Source organism: Halichoerus grypus, chromosome 6, assembly GCF_964656455.1.
Source record: "Halichoerus grypus chromosome 6, mHalGry1.hap1.1, whole genome shotgun sequence".
NCBI lineage: Eukaryota > Metazoa > Chordata > Mammalia > Carnivora > Phocidae > Halichoerus > Halichoerus grypus.
Genome location: NC_135717.1, coordinates 65,923,720 through 65,939,426, shown reverse-complemented (window position 1 = coordinate 65,939,426; position 15,707 = coordinate 65,923,720). Strand labels below are relative to the sequence as shown.

The window sequence follows — 15,707 nt, the reverse complement described above, 5'->3', positions numbered from 1 at the left end:
AAATTTACTGAGATGTTCCAGGCCCCGGAGAGCGACGGCGGCCGGGTGGGCTCAGCCATGAAGCCCCCGGGAGGAGAGGCCAGCAATCTTTTTGGAAGTCCAGAAGAAGCTGCTCCGTCAAGCAGGCCCAATAGGATGGCATCTAATATTTTTGGACCAACCGAAGAGCCTCAGAACATCCCTAAAAGGACCAATCCTCCAGGGGGGAAAGGAAGTGGTATCTTTGATGAATCCATGCCTGTGCAGACTCGACAGCATCTGAACCCACCTGGTGGGAAGACCAGTGACATTTTTGGGTCCCCAGTTGCTACCACTTCACCTTTGGCACACCCAAACAAACCCAAGGACCACGTGTCCTTGTGTGAGGGAGAAGACCCCAAATCAGCCCCTAAAGCCACAACAAGCTCGTTGCCTGGAGAAGAACCCAATGAGAAGGGAGGGCCTGGAGAAGTGGGCCGTGCCCAGCAGCCGGGGCCCATGCCCGCGGAGGACAGCCATGAGCCCAGGTTGGGCCCCCGGCCGCGCTCTCATAACAAAGTCCTCAACCCACCTGGAGGCAAATCCAGTATCTCCTTCTACTAAGAGGGGCTGCTGCTTCACCTGTAGCCAGACAAGAACGCGGAGAGATAGGATTTCAAATACTATAGTTTCTTTTAGCCCAAAGGAGCCGGGTGGGGAGAGGGTCTGCTGTGTATCTGAAGCCGCTGCTCAGGCCCCACTGCTGTCACAGAGCTGGGGGGAGCTTACCTCCAGACTGCAGGAGACCTGTCTTGGTGGGGATAAAACGGGACTCACTGTAACTGTGCATGTGACGGGACTCAACGAGGGGCGTGGGGGCAGGTGGTGCGAGGCCACGCTGAGGCCTGGTGGCGTGGGGCTGCCCACAGCCTCGCCACACTGGCGCTCTGCTGGCCGACCGGGGGTCTGGGGATCACGAACACAGTAGCAGAGTTTAAGTTTAAAGCCTTGGCAAGAAAATAAGAAACAACCTGTGTGTTGCTGTGGGATAGACGAGCAAGGCACAGGCCAAAACACTACCGGTGGGGACTGGGGTCTCTGGCTGGCCCCGCAGGTTCTCACCCCATTCACCACGAGACCGTTTCCATCCCTGCGACTGCCTCTGCAGGCCCCCGGTGCCTCCTTTCCAGTCAGCCCCAGTGTGGTGCTCTGCACGCTTCCTGAGCCACCTCGGTTGCTTGTCCCTAGCAGCTGTCGACAAAAACCAAAAAGTCATTCTCAGTCTCATGCTTTATGGAAAGATTTTGTGCCCTGATCCTCTGAGGTGCTCCATTTCTGCCATCTAAAAGCTTGGCCAGATCTTACGTAGGAATCTCTGCCTTTCATTCCCAGGCTGGTTTTGCCGTGAACTGTTCCTTCTTTTCCTGAGTGGCCTCCTGTCTAGGCCTGTGCCCTTCTCCAGGGATGCAGACAGCTCCCTTGTCAAACCACACCTCTTCCCCACCCCCACCCCCCGCCCCCGACTCCTGCAGCTGTAGAACTGTCCACATGCATCCAGGCAATGGGGTGACTGAAATCCTTCATGCGTCTTTACTCCTGTTGACGGTGGGAAGAAGAGATGCTTCAGAACCTTGGGTTCTTCGGTTTGAATCTTTAATAATATCTAAAAAGCTTTTCTAAAATATCAGCTTTACATAAGTGACTGTTGACTCTGCCCTGTTTCTGACAACCTTTCTAGGAAAAAGTCAGTTGCTCAGGTACAACCGAGAGGAAGAAACTTTGCTTAGCTGCTCTTTATAAAGCTTTACAGAACCTCTGGACCATATTCAGTTTCCAGAAGAAACCTGGAGACCTTGGCCCAGAAAATTAAGTAGTTTGACATCGAAGTCTCAACTAGCTGATTCCATGATGCTTGTCGGCACAGAGAACGGGCTGGCCAGAGCGCTGTTGCTTTGGTCCCGGCAGGCAGAGTTTCTCCCTGTTGGCCCTACAGGACTGTCTCAGACCTTGAACCTCACTCATGTTGGACCAACAGTTAACAGAGGACAGGCTTCAGGTCGGGGTACATCTTGGTATGAGAGCCTACAAAGCTAATGCTAGGTACTAAAAATACCTGCATCATGACTGAAATTTAAAAAAGCAACAATGCTGTGTTTCATCATACCCACAGTGGCCTAGACACATTTTTATTTATTTATTTATTTATTTATTTATTTATTTATTTATTTAATTTATTTATTTGACGGAGAGACACAGCGAGAGAGGGAACATAAGCAGGGGGAGTGGGAGAGGGAGAAGCAGGCTTCCCGCGGAGCAGGGAGCCCGATGCAGGGCTCGATCCCAGGACCCTGGGATCGTGACCTGAGCCGAAGGCAGATGTTTAATGACCGAGCCACCCAGGCGCCCGGAGAGAGAGAATCTTAAACAGGCTGCACATCCAGCACGGAGCCCAACATGGGGCTTGATCTCACAACCCCAAGATCATGACCTAAGCCAGAATAAGGAATCAGATGCTTAACTGACTGAGCCACCCAGGCACCCCTAAGATTTTATTTTTAAGTAATCTCTACACCCAACGTGGGGCTTGAATTCACAACCCCGAGATCAAGAGTCCCATGCTCCACCGACTGAGCCAACAAGGTGCCCTGCTGTTCTTTTTTCTTTTTTTTAATGACAGATTACTTACAAAAAAAAACCCAAAACAACAATCAGGTTGTTAGCAGAGCTCTAATCAGCAAAAATAAATGCCAAAAGGTAGCAGGAAAATATCTTTTACATACCTAAAGTAAAGAACTCATAACCTAGAATGCTATACATAATAAATTATTCAAGAAGGAAGATAATGCAATGTATATATTCCAGTATGAAAAAATAAGAGTTTACTCCTCACTGACATTTGTGAAGAGACTGCTGAAGAATATGTATCCATCAGCCATAAAACTGATTCAAAGAATGAAGGAGGAAATTCAATGGTGAGCAAATTCATTTGAAAAACACAGCTAAACTAAATGAAGTATTGAGTGTGAAAAAAATAACCACAGTATGGGGTGCCTGGGTGGCTCAGTTGGTTAAGCGTCTAACTCTTGATTTTGGCTCAGGTCATGATCTCAGGGTCCTGGGATTGGGCTCCAGGTTCAGCAGGGAGCCTGCCTGAGGATTTTCTCTCTCCCTCTCCCTCTGCCTCTCCCCGCCCCATTCTCTCTCTCTCTCTCTAAAATAAAAATAAATAAATCTTTTTTTTTTTTTTTTTTTTTTTTTTAAGATTTCATTCATTTGACAGAGAGAGACACAGCGAGAGAGGGAACACAATTAGGGGGAGTGGGAGAGGGAGAAGCAGGCTTCCCACAGAGCAGGGAGCCCAATGCAGGGCTCGATCCCACCAGGATCATGACCCAAGCCGAAGGCACACGCCCAACGACTGAGCCACCCAGTCGCCCCCAAAATAAATAAATCTTAAAAGGAAAAAAAAATAACGACAGTAATTTTCATGGATGTGTGTAAAAATCGGAAAATTCTAGATAATAATACTAGGAAAGCTGATGGCAGGGTGTTTCAACTTGAAATAAAAAATTATAAATATTTCTGCTGCTTTTGGAAGAGAACAGCTAATAATTAACCTTAGAACTTGTTAGAGAGGGGCACCTGGGTGGCTTAGTTGGTTAAGTGCTCAACTCTTGATTTTGGCTCAGGTCATGATCTCAGGGTCATGAAACTGAGCCCTGGAGTCAGGATCCCCACTCAGTGAGGTGTCTGCTTCTCTCCCTCTTCCTCTCCTTCTGCCCCTCCCCCTGTATGTGTGCTCTCTCCCCCTAAAATAAATAAATAAATCTTAAAAAAAGGAAAGAACTGGGGCGCCTGGGTGGCTCAGTTGGTTAAGCGACTGCCTTCGGCTCAGGTCATGATCCTGGAGTCCCGGGATCAAGTCCCGCATCGGGCTCCCTGCTCGGCGGGGAGTCTGCTTCTCCTTCTGACTTTCCTCCCTCTCATGCTCTCTGTCTCTCATTCTCTCTCTCTCAAATAAATAAATAAAATCTTTAAAAAAAAAAAAAAAGGAAAGAACTTGTTGGAGGAATGTAAAACTAAGATACATGTTAAAAATGTAAGAGGAACTTTTAAAGCAAACCACGAGAATCAAGAAAAAAGTACTACTCCAACAAAAAAAGCAAGAATAAAAATAGAAAAAGCAAGTAGGGGTAAAAGCTTGGTAAAAAGATGACATAAGATAGGATAAATTCTAAGGAAATTAATAAATTTTTGAAAATTTATCTTTAGAACGCTACCCATCAAAACCTATAGGGTCATTAATCCAGTACGTAAGTGAAAAGTCATAGTTTTACATGCATTTATTATAAAACAAGAAGCTGTCAACTTAAGTCAGAAACAAATTTAAAAAGTTGGAAGGAGAAAATAAAGGCAAAGGTAGAAATTAAAGAAACAAGGATCAAAGAATTTTAAAATAGAGTTAAATTGCAAAATCAAAACCTGCTTCTCTTAAAAGAGTAGTAAATAAAAAAAGCTTTAAAAGCCTTCCTAAGGAAAAAAGAGAGTAGACACAGATTAATATTAAGAATGGAAAAAGGGTCAGAAGTATAGATAAAGACTAGATTTTTTTTAATTTAAAAAATGTTTGAAAATGTTACGGCAATTTAAAAATTAATGACAAACACATTTTTAGAAAAATTATCAAGTTGGCTGAAAAAGAAATTTAACACCTGATTCACCCAATATTATCAAAGAAATTGAATTGGTTGATAAAAATTTCCATCTCTTAAAGGCACTAGACCCAGAGAAGTCACAGGACAGATTTAGCAATCTTTGAAGAAATAGGTTGTTTCTGGTCCACTGGGAAGAAGGCAGAGTAGGAGGGCCCTAAGCTTGCCTCCTCCCACGGATACAACTAGATAACACTCACAGCAATGTAAATCACCCAGAAAATGACCCAAGACTTACGCAAGAAAGAGAAGAAGTCACATTGAAGAAGGTAGGAAGGGTAAAGACACGGAAGACGTGGTCTAGGAGCTAAATGGACCATGGACATCCTTGGTGGAGAGGGAGCTGGTGGTGCAGAGAAGGGTACAAAACAGACTTGCACACTGGAGAGCCCACAAACGGGGAGGACAAATCCCCAAAACATTTGCCTTTGAAAGAGAGAGAGGCCGAACTTCATGAGTTCTTATAACTAGTGGCACTTGAAGCCTGGAATCTTAAAAACTGGCAGGCTCACCTCTGGGAGAGCCTGGAGGGTATTAGAAAGCAGAGTCCCCACCCTTAAAGAGACAGCCAACAAACAGGCCATGCAGATACAGCACTAGAACCAACAGTTTGAAAAACAGATGGGGCAGACAGGAGGGAGAGTGATTTCCTCATATCAGAATGTGGCCCAGAGAGATAAGGATCATGGGAAGACCCCTGCAGGGACAAAGGAACTGGCAGGTGCCATTTCCCTCCCCGTGGCCCCCAGAAAAAAACAATGGCCATCTGTGGGAACAAGTGCTGTGTCAATACTTGCTACCTAACTTGTTTGCACCAAGCCCCCAACCCCTTGCTTGGGCAGATCCACCCTTCCCAGTGCTGCAGGGCCCCTCCCCGAGAAGACCAGGCCACCTGTCCACCACATCTCCAGACCAGCACATTTTGCGGGACCTCAGTTCCTGCAGCAGCAGGGGCAGGTCTCATTTTGCAAGGAGACCACTGCACATCTTGTTAAAATGCACCCCCACCACTGTTGGGGACCAAACACTGCCCACAATAGGCAAAGAGAGCCTCTGCAGACAACTGGACAGAAGGAAAAAGAGGCCAAGACTCAACAGCAGAGCACACACAACACAGAGGAGACACTCCCTGAAGCCCCAGGGAACAGGGGACACTGCATTGCAAGGCACTACAGGACCTCTTCTTCATAAGGCTACTATTGTTAAGAGCAAGAGAAGTAGCTGATTTTCCTAACACACACAAACAGACATGGTTAGACAAAATGAGGAGACAGAGAAATATCTCCCAAATGAAAAGACAGCACAAAACCACAGTAAGAGACTTAAGTGAAATGGATATAATTCTGATAGAGAATTTAATGATCATAAAGATATTCACTGGACTTGAGAAAAGAGTGGAGGACATCAGCGAGACCCCTTAACACATAGATGAAAAAGAACCAATCAGAGATCAACAAGACAATAAATGAAATTAAAAATATACCTGGTGGAATAAATAGCAGGCCAGATGAAGTAGAAGAGTGAATTAATGACCTGGAAGACAGGCATGGAAAGCAACCAAGGTGAGCAAAAGAGAGAAAAGAAAATTATGCAAATTGAGAATAGTCTTAAGGAACTCAGTGACTCCATCAAGCATAATAACATTTGTATTGTAGGGGTCTCAGAAGAATAACAGAAAAGGTGGCAGAAATTTTATTTGAAGAAATAATAGCTGAAAACTTCCCTAATTTGGGGAGGGAAACAGATATCCAGATCCAGGAGGCATAGAGAGTGCCCCAAAAACTCAACCCAAGGAGGTCCACACCAAGACACATAGTAATTAAAATGGCAAAAAGTAGAGATAAAGAAAATATTTTAAAAGCAGCAAGAAAAAAGAAGACAGTTACTTACTAGGGAAACCCCATAAGGCTATCAGCAGATTTTTCAACAGAAACTTTGCAGGCCAGAGGTAGTGACATGATATATTCAAAGAGCCGAGAGGGAAAAATATGCAGTTAAGAATACTCTGTCCAGCAAGACTATCATTTAGATAAAGAGTTTCCCAGACAGGTGTGCCTGGGTGGCTTGGTCAGTTAAGCCTCCAACTCTTGATCTCAGCTCAGGTCTTGATCTCAGAGGTGTGAGTTCAAGCCCCTCATTAGACTCCACGCTGGGTGTGGAGCTTACTTTAAAAAAAAAAAAACAATGGAGTTTCGCAGACAAATAAAAGCTAAAGGAGTTCATGACCACTAAACCAGCCCCACAAGAAATATTAAAGGGGACTTTTTGAGTGGAAAGGAAAGAACATAAGGGAGAATATGAAAAGCAAAAAACACAAAAGCAGTAAAAATAAGTATTTCTGTACAAATCAGTCAAGGGATTCATAAAATAAAAGGATGTAAAATATGACACCACATACCTAAAATGTGGAAGGAGAGGAGAAAAGAATGGGTTTTAACTTAAGCAACCACCAACTTAATATAGATTGCTATATACAGAAGATGTTATATACAAACCTAATGATAACCACAAATCAAAAACCACGAATAGATATTCAAAGAATAAAGAGAAAGGAATCCAAGAATATCACTAAAGAAAGCCAACAAGCAAGAGAGGAAAAGATCAAAGAAAATCTATTGAAACAACCACAAAACAAGTAACAAAATGGCAATCGATACGTATATCTGTCAATATTTACTTTGAATGTAAATGGACTAAAGGCTCCAATCAAATGACATAGGGTGACAGAGACCCATCTGTATGCTACCTACGAGAGACTCAATTCAGACCAAAAAACACTGCAGATTCAAAGTGAGGGGATGGAGAAATATTTATCATGAAAAGGGATGTCAAAAGAAAGCTGGGTAGTAATACTTAAATCAGACAAAACAGACTTTAAAACAAAGATTGTAACAAGAGACAAAGAAAGACACTGTATAATAAAGGGGGACAATCCAACAAGAGGATATAACAATTGTAAATATTTTTGCACTCAAATACATAAATCAGTTAATAAAAAACATAAAGGAAAGAATTGATAGTGATACAATAATAGTAGGGGACTTTAACACCCCACATACATCGATGGATGGATAGTCCAAGCAGAAAATCAACAAGGAAACAGTGGCTTTGAACAACACACTGAAGCAGATGGATTTAACAGACATTCAGAACATTCATTCCTAAAATAGCAGAATACCACATTCTTTTCAAGTGCACGTGGAACATTCTCCAGAATGGATCACGTATTAGGCCACAAAACAAGTCTCAACAAATTCAAAAAAATTGAAAGACCATGCATCTTTTCTGACCACAATGTTATGAAACTAGAAACCAACCAGAAGAAAAAGTCTGGAAAGAGCACAAATACATGGAGGTCAAATTACACGCTACTAAACAATGAATGGGTCAACCAAAGAAATAAAAGAAGAAATGAAAAATTTCATAGAAACGAACGAAAATCAAAACACAATGGTCCAAAATCTTTGGGATGCAGCAAAAGTGGTTCTAAGAGGAAAGTTTATAGCAATACAGGCCGGCCCCAAGGAACAAGAAAAAATCTGAAATAAACAATCTAACTTTTACCTAAAGGAGCTAGAAAAATAAGACCAACAACATTCAAACCCAGCAAAAGGAAGGAAATAATAAAAATTAGAATAGAAATAAATGATATAGAAACTAAAAAAACACAAAAGAACAGGTCAATGAAACCAGCAGCTGATTCTTTGAAAAGATCAACAAAATTGATAAACCTCTAGCCAGACTCATCAAAAAAAAAAAAAAAAGAAAGAAATAAAGAAAGAAAGAAAAGAAAAAGAGAGAAAACCCAAATAAACAAAATCACTAATGAAAGAGGAGAAATAACAACCAACACCACAGAAATACAAATAATTTTAACAGAATATTATGAAAACCTATATGCCAACAAATTCAACAATCTAGAAGAAATAGATAAATTCCTAGAAACATATAAATTATCAAAACTAAAACAAGAAGAAATAGTTAATTTGAACAGACCAATTACCAGCAGTGAAATTGAATCAATAATCAAAAAACTCCCAAAAAACAAAAGTCCAGGACCAGACAGCTTCACAGGCAAATTCTACCGAACATTTAAAAAAGAGTTAATACCTATTCTTCTTAAACTATTTCAAAAAATAGAAAGGGAAGGAAAACTTCCAAAATCATTCTGATGAGGCCAGTATCACCCTGATACCAAAACCAGACAAAAACACTACAAAAAAGAGAACACAGGCCAATATCTCTCATGAATATAGATGCAAAAGTCCTCAACAAAATATTAGCAAACTGAATCCAACAGTATGTTAATAAAAAAATCATACACCACAATCGAGTGGGATTTATTCCCAAGATGCAAGCGTGGTTCAATAGTCCCAAAACAATCAACCTGATATGTCACATCACTGAGAGAAAGGATAAAAACCATATGATCATTTCGATAGATGCAGAAAAACCATTCAACAAAGTACAACATCCATGCATAATAAAAACTCTCTGTTAAGTAGGTCTACAGGGAACATACCTCAACATAATAAAGAACTTACATGAAAAATCCACAGTCAACATCATAATCAATGGTGAAACAATAGAACTACCCTTTGATCCAGTAATTGTACTACTGGGTATTTCCCCAAAAATACAAAAACACTAATTCAAAAGGATACATGCGTTCCTATGTTTATTGCAGCATTATTTACAATAGCCAAAATACGGAAGCAGCCCAATGTCCATCAACAGATGAATGGATAAAGAAGTGGTATGAGCACACACACACACACACACACACACACACACACACACACATAATGGGATATTATTCAGTTATAAAAAGGAATGAAATCTTGCCATTTGCAATGGCATGGATGGAGCTAGAGAGTATAATGCTAAGCAAAGCAAAATAAGTCAGTCAGAGAAATACAAATACCATATGATTTCACTCACAGGTAGAATTTTAGAAACAAAACAAACCAGCAAAGGAAAAAAAGAGAGAGAGAAAGACAAACTAAGAAACAGAGTCTTAACTATGAGAATAAACTGATGGTTACCAGTTGGGGGGAGGGTGGGGGATGGGTGAAACAGGTGATGGGGATTAAAGAGTACACTTATCATGATGGAAAAACAAAATAAAGAAAAAGAGGGGGGAAAAAGAAACAGGTTATTTCTATCTTATATAAACTTTTGCAGAGAATAGAAAAAGAGAGAAAATTACCCTTATAAGGCTTGTTAACCAAATTGGACAATAAAAGAAAATTAGAGGCCAATCTCACCTCAACATGAATGCAGTAATGCTATATAAACTTTAGTAAATGGAATCCGCATTATATTCTAACATTTAGGGTTTTCAAGCATTTTTTTCCAAGATTAAAAAACAATAATAATACCATTTGCCACATACATAGATGAAGGAGAGACTCCATATGTTCTTCCCAATAGATTAACACACATGATTTGATAAAAATTTAACTCATTCTTGAAAAAACAACTTCGTAGCAAACTTTCCTTACCTTCATAAAGGTACAAAACTAAAACAAACAAAAAATCCCACTCAATGATGAAAATATTTCTAATAATAATAGCCCTTATTGAATTTCATGTTTTACATAATTTCACATGTATTAAATAATTTAATCCTAAGAACCCCAATAGCAAGGTATTATCTTCTCCATTTGACAAGTGGAAAATGTGACAGAGAGAGGTTGAGTAACTTGCCCAAAATCACACAGGTAGTAAGAGGTAGAGCTGGGACGTGAACCCAGGCACATTAGCCTCAAAGTCCGTCCATACTTTTAACTAGGATGCCATAATTTCTTGAAAAATATCCAAAACCTCTTAATTTCCACTGCCCGTGTAGACCATGTACTCCTGGATTGAATGTGGATTCTGTCTAGTCCTGTTTGAGCAGAATTTATGTGGGCCCTAGAACTTGTGTCTTAGGGTCACTTTCCCCTGAGGTCCCCATACCCATTTCAGCGATAGAGTCATCCTCAGTAGATTCCTGAACAGAATCTGTTATTCATGCTCTTAAAGTCTATGCCCCTTGGGGTCTAGCAAGGATCAATACTTCTGCCATGTTCTCTCCCCACCAAAACTAACCTTTTTCAGCTTTTGGATTTTCTCTACTCTTAAGAACTTACTTCACTTCAATGGGATGCAGAAGATCTTCCCTTTCTCACATTGCTTTCTGTGGTGGAGATCCATGACAAAGACTACCTGGTCTTCCGGGCTACATTTCCTCTACTCTTTTTAGGAAGGTTCCCTTAGTTTTATAAATGTTATCCTGCCCCTCAGAGTGATCCCTTTCCTTCTCAAAAAACCTGTAAGCAGCCTTGTTTGGTGGGACTGAGTGCTCTCCCTTTATTATTTCCCCTTGAATTTAGGGCTCAGACATTTGGTTTGCTAACATAGTCTTCTATTTTTGTTTTGGGAAGGCTCCCATAAGACAGAAGTATAAAGCCAAGGAGTTACTGAATGATCAAATCACCCACTGTTTACCGAATCTTGCCCACCTTCACCTCCATTGGATAAATTCATACTCTCCCAATGGACTTCAAGCCCAGGGTCAATCACTTTGGTCGCCCCTGGTTCCTTGTAGTATTTCTCCTCTTTCCTGTGCTTCTCTTTTGAGAAGATTTAACTCTAGAAATTCTTGGTCCCCTAGGGCTCAGGACATACAAAAATCTTTACCTAAATAACTTCATCACTTTGAGACCGAATTAATAATATGTGAAAGATTCTAATCTAATTGCCCACATTCTAGACTTAAAAGTCTATTCAGATTTTTTGTAACCACTGTGACTAGCTCTCCTGTTCTTCAAGGGAACATCCCCAAGGGCACCTGCAGTTAGTCAGGTATCCCCTGGATTTGTGCTCCCTCTGGGAGCATTAGTCTGGTTTCCTCTGTTACATTTTTTAAGACTCTAGTCACTCTCTCTAACCTATTAATTTTTAACTACCCCCTCCCCCTTTAAAGTCCTACTCAGTAAGCTGTCAAGTCTGGTTATTGTTGCTGTGTTTTCCTTTCTGTACGTTGAGTGTGGCCTTCAAGATCTCCCCTTTCCTGTTCTGTCTAATGTGCTCTCCCAAATTCCAACAATTCCTTTAAGGAAATCTTAATTTTTCTTTCTCTCAAGCATTCTCTAGCTTGTCTTCTGCTATTTCCTGAGCCATGTTTTTGGGCATCGCTATACTATAAAAAATGAGAAATTCACCTTATTATATAAAAAGGAATTTAATGAAGCTCAATGATAAAGTAACTACTTCAAAGAGTTTTACCATCAGCATTGTGAACCCCAAGTCCATAAAAACCTGAGTTCTCCTGCTTCCAAGAAGTCAAATCCCAAATGCACAAGTACTTATCAACCTTCTGCTTGTGTCACAGTTGCTAATGTCCCACTGAACCAAGTAAGTCACATGGCTAAACCCAGAGTCAATGTGGGAGGGAACTATGAAAGGTCATAAATACTGGGAGCCATGATTCATTGGAGACCACCAATATAAAAGCCTACCTACCACCCTACCATTCATTATATGTACATGCATTTTAACAATATGCTTCTTGGGGCACCTGGGTAACTCAGCCAGTTAAGTGTCTACACCCCCATAGGGAGCCGGGCCAAGGCTGAGCGGCGCTTTGTGCAGGGACATTTCACCACCAACGACTCTTACCTCTTCTCCATCTCCAGGAAGAGCACCGAAGTCAACTTCGCTTGTATTCTGGCGGTCTCCAACACTGCCTCACTGCTGGAACAAGAAATCCTAGAGGAAATTGGTAAATTGGACGATGTGGTACAGGATCTGTGTGTGACAGAGGAAAACGGAGCCCAGATCCGCTAGTCAGGTGTGCGCTAAGAACCAGGGCCCCTGCGTGCCCTCCAACCCACTCCTGGCTGCCTGGAAGATGAACAAGAACCTCGACCTGAGACACATCACCTTCCCAATCTTCAACCAAACGGGTCAGCCCATCTACCTAGCCGGCACCATTAGGGGAACCCTTTTAGGCAAGAGGATGGGAATGAACCAGTTACTCGTGAAGGCCAAAGCCATGCGGCTTCTCTACTGCCTGAAGACGGAGGATGGAGAGGTCAACGAGCTTAGCAAGATGTGGTTGATCCAATTCCTGAACCAGCTTAGCAACATGGAAACGAGTCTGGCCCTGAAGAAGATCCAGGTACCTGGTGGCTGGGCTTGATAGGGAGGCCAGGAGAAGGTGGGAGGAATAAGGACACTTTCCAAGGATCATAGCAGTAGCACTCCCTGATTATTTGATGGAGTCCTTGGCTTGAAGCTGGGAGTGCTCTACTCTATTTGGTACTTAATCCAGAGTCCTTAATCTCACACATCAAAGGTTGCCACAAATCTTAAATCCTTAGTAATGTTCTGGTGGAAAACACAAATCCTACATCCTCAAGGTAGGTCTGTTCCGTACAGACATTGATCATCAGGTTTCCTAGTCAAATGACTTTGAAATTCCTACTTTTAGTTAAAGTCTCTGCTGTTTGGGGGAGCCCCCTAAAACTTGTTTGGAGTTCACTGAAATAAAAAATAAAAAATAAAAAAACACCCTTTAAGCAGAACTTCCATGGTGTTTTTGAAAAGAGAACTAGCTTAGCATTTTCCGAGTAAGTGATCGCACAGTGCCAGGCACATGCTAACTATTCTGTAACGTTGGGCCAGCAAGCCTACTAGTACTTGTGAATAAGCCTGGTCAAAGTGAGACAACTACTGGAAAAAGCCTTTGAATGCTAGAGCTTTCTGAAATATCAATGTAATTAAAATAGTAAAAGACAACAACCTAATAAAATTAAAAAAAAGCGACACTTTTCTGTGGCTGTTAATGACTTCATGGTCTTATACAGAACTCAGATTTTGTATAGTCAGGAGTTTTAAACTTTGGGTCTTTGCAAGAAACTTCGGAAAGCATGCCAGGGATTTGTGGGAAGAAGCAAATCTATGTTGCCTTCTTTATTCTAAAGTCACAGTTCACATATTTTGATCTTTTACTAAATTTTAACCTGCTGTTTCAATGAATAATCTATAGTGTTTCAGTCGTGTTTGTAACACACACAGATATTGGAGTGAAAAGTTATTTACTTGTGTATATTTTTGTGGCAGGTGGTCTATTTCACATCACTTTCCAGACAACTGGAATTTGAAGCAACTTCTACAACCGTGATCCCTTTGTTCCACTTGGCATAGCTTCTAATCATATTATTTGCAATCACATCATGCTACAGGTAAAACAGCTTTACTGGTTGTTTAACTCTTTTTAAAAATTATTTGCGTGTGATGAAATACATATAAAAGATATAAAATATGTCATTTCAATCATTTTTCAGTGTACTATTCAGTGGCATTAATTAGATTCACACTGTCAACCATTGAATTAGATTCAACGTGCAACCGTCACAACTATCTGTTTCTAAACATTTTCCATCACCCCAAACAGAATTTGTATAAGCATTCGGCAGTAACCTTCCATGGCCCCAGTCCCGGTTAACCTTCATCTACTTTCTATCCCTATGAATTTGCCTATTCTAGAGATTTCATATAAGTGGAATCGTACAATATTTGTTCTTTTGTCACTGGCTCATTTCACTTAGCACAATGTTTTCAAGGTTCAACTAGGACGTAGCATGTATCAAAACTTCATTCCTTTTTATGACTGACTCATATTTCATCGTGTATAAACAGCACTGTTTATCCACTTATCTGTTGATGGGCACTTGGAATGTTTCCACCCTTTGGCTATTGTAAATAATGCTGCAATGAACCCTGGTGTACAAATATTTGTTTGAGCTTCTGTTTTCAATTCCTTTCAGTATATACCTAAGAGTTGAATTGGTGAGTTGTATGGTAATTCTTTGATGAACAGCCAAACTGCTTGCCACAGAGGCTACCCCATTTTATATCCTACCAGCAATGTATAAGGGTTCCAATTTCTGCACATCCTCACCAACACTTGTTACTTTTTGTTTTATTGATTATAGCCATCTTAGTAGTGGCAAAGTGTGGCTTGATTTACAATTCCCTAATTACTGATGATGTTCAGTATCTTTTCATGTGCTTATTGGCCATTTGCCTATCTTCTTTGGAGAGATGTCTATGCAAGTCCTTTGCCCATTTTTTAATCGGGTTGTTTGTCTTTTGGTTGTTGAGTCCTGTTGTTAATGAGTACTTTGTGTATTTTGGATATTAAACCCTTAATCAGATATATGATTTGTAGGGGTGCCTGGGTGGCTCAGCTGGTTGAGTGTCCCAACTCTTGGTTTCAGCTCAGCTCATGATCTCAGGGTTGTGAGATCAAGCCCCTCGTCAGGCTCAGTGCTGGGTGTGGAGCCTACTTAAGATTTTCTTTCCCCCCCCCTTCCCTCCCCCTGCTCATGCTCTTGCTATCTCTCTCTTTCTCTCTTTCTCAAAAAAAAAAAAAAAAAAAAGATACATGATTTGTAAATATTTCCTCCCACTCCGTGTACTGTCTCTTCACTTTTTTGATATGTCTTTAATGCACAGGAGTTTTTAATTTTGATGAAATCCAATTTATCTTTTATCATTTTTCTTTTGTACTTATGCTTTTGGTGTTACATCTATGAATCCATTGACAAGTCCAAGGTCATGCACATTTTCCCTGTGTTTCCTCCTAAGAGTTTTATGGTTTTAGCTCTTATATTTAAGTTGTTGATCAGTTTTTAGTTCATTTTTGTATATGGTGTGAGTAGAGGTCATTCTACTCACATATGGAATTCATTCTGGCACATATGGAAATCCAGTTGTCCAAGTACCATGTGTTGAAGAGACTGTTCTTTCCAAGTCGGTTGGATTTGGCATCCTTGTTAAAAATCAATTGGCTGTAGATGTATGGGTTTATTTCTGGACTCTCAATTCTATTCCATTAGCCTACAAGTCTGTTGATTTGCCAGTACCACACTGTTTTGATTGCTGTAGCTTTGTTGTGAGTTTTGAAATCTGGAAATCACAGTCCTCCAGTTCTTTTCTCCTTTTTCAGGGATATCCAGGGATCCTTGCAATTCCATATGAATT

General features: G+C 40.9%; 1 long non-coding RNA gene and 1 pseudogene across 1 annotated transcript; one reads left to right on the top strand and one right to left on the bottom strand.

The window, feature by feature from the left end:
- The first annotated feature begins 12 nt into the window (after nucleotides 1-12).
- LOC144382327 (jupiter microtubule associated homolog 2 pseudogene) lies at nucleotides 13-604 on the top strand (annotated as a pseudogene).
- A 166-nt stretch (nucleotides 605-770) lies between these two features.
- Nucleotides 771-1,203, bottom strand: LOC144382328 (uncharacterized). The gene is made up of 2 exons (XR_013449022.1): nucleotides 1,090-1,203; nucleotides 771-924 (listed from the first exon to the last, which is right to left on the bottom strand). It is a non-coding gene; the product is annotated as an uncharacterized LOC144382328 (long non-coding RNA).
- Between the last annotated feature and the right edge of the window lie 14,504 nt (nucleotides 1,204-15,707).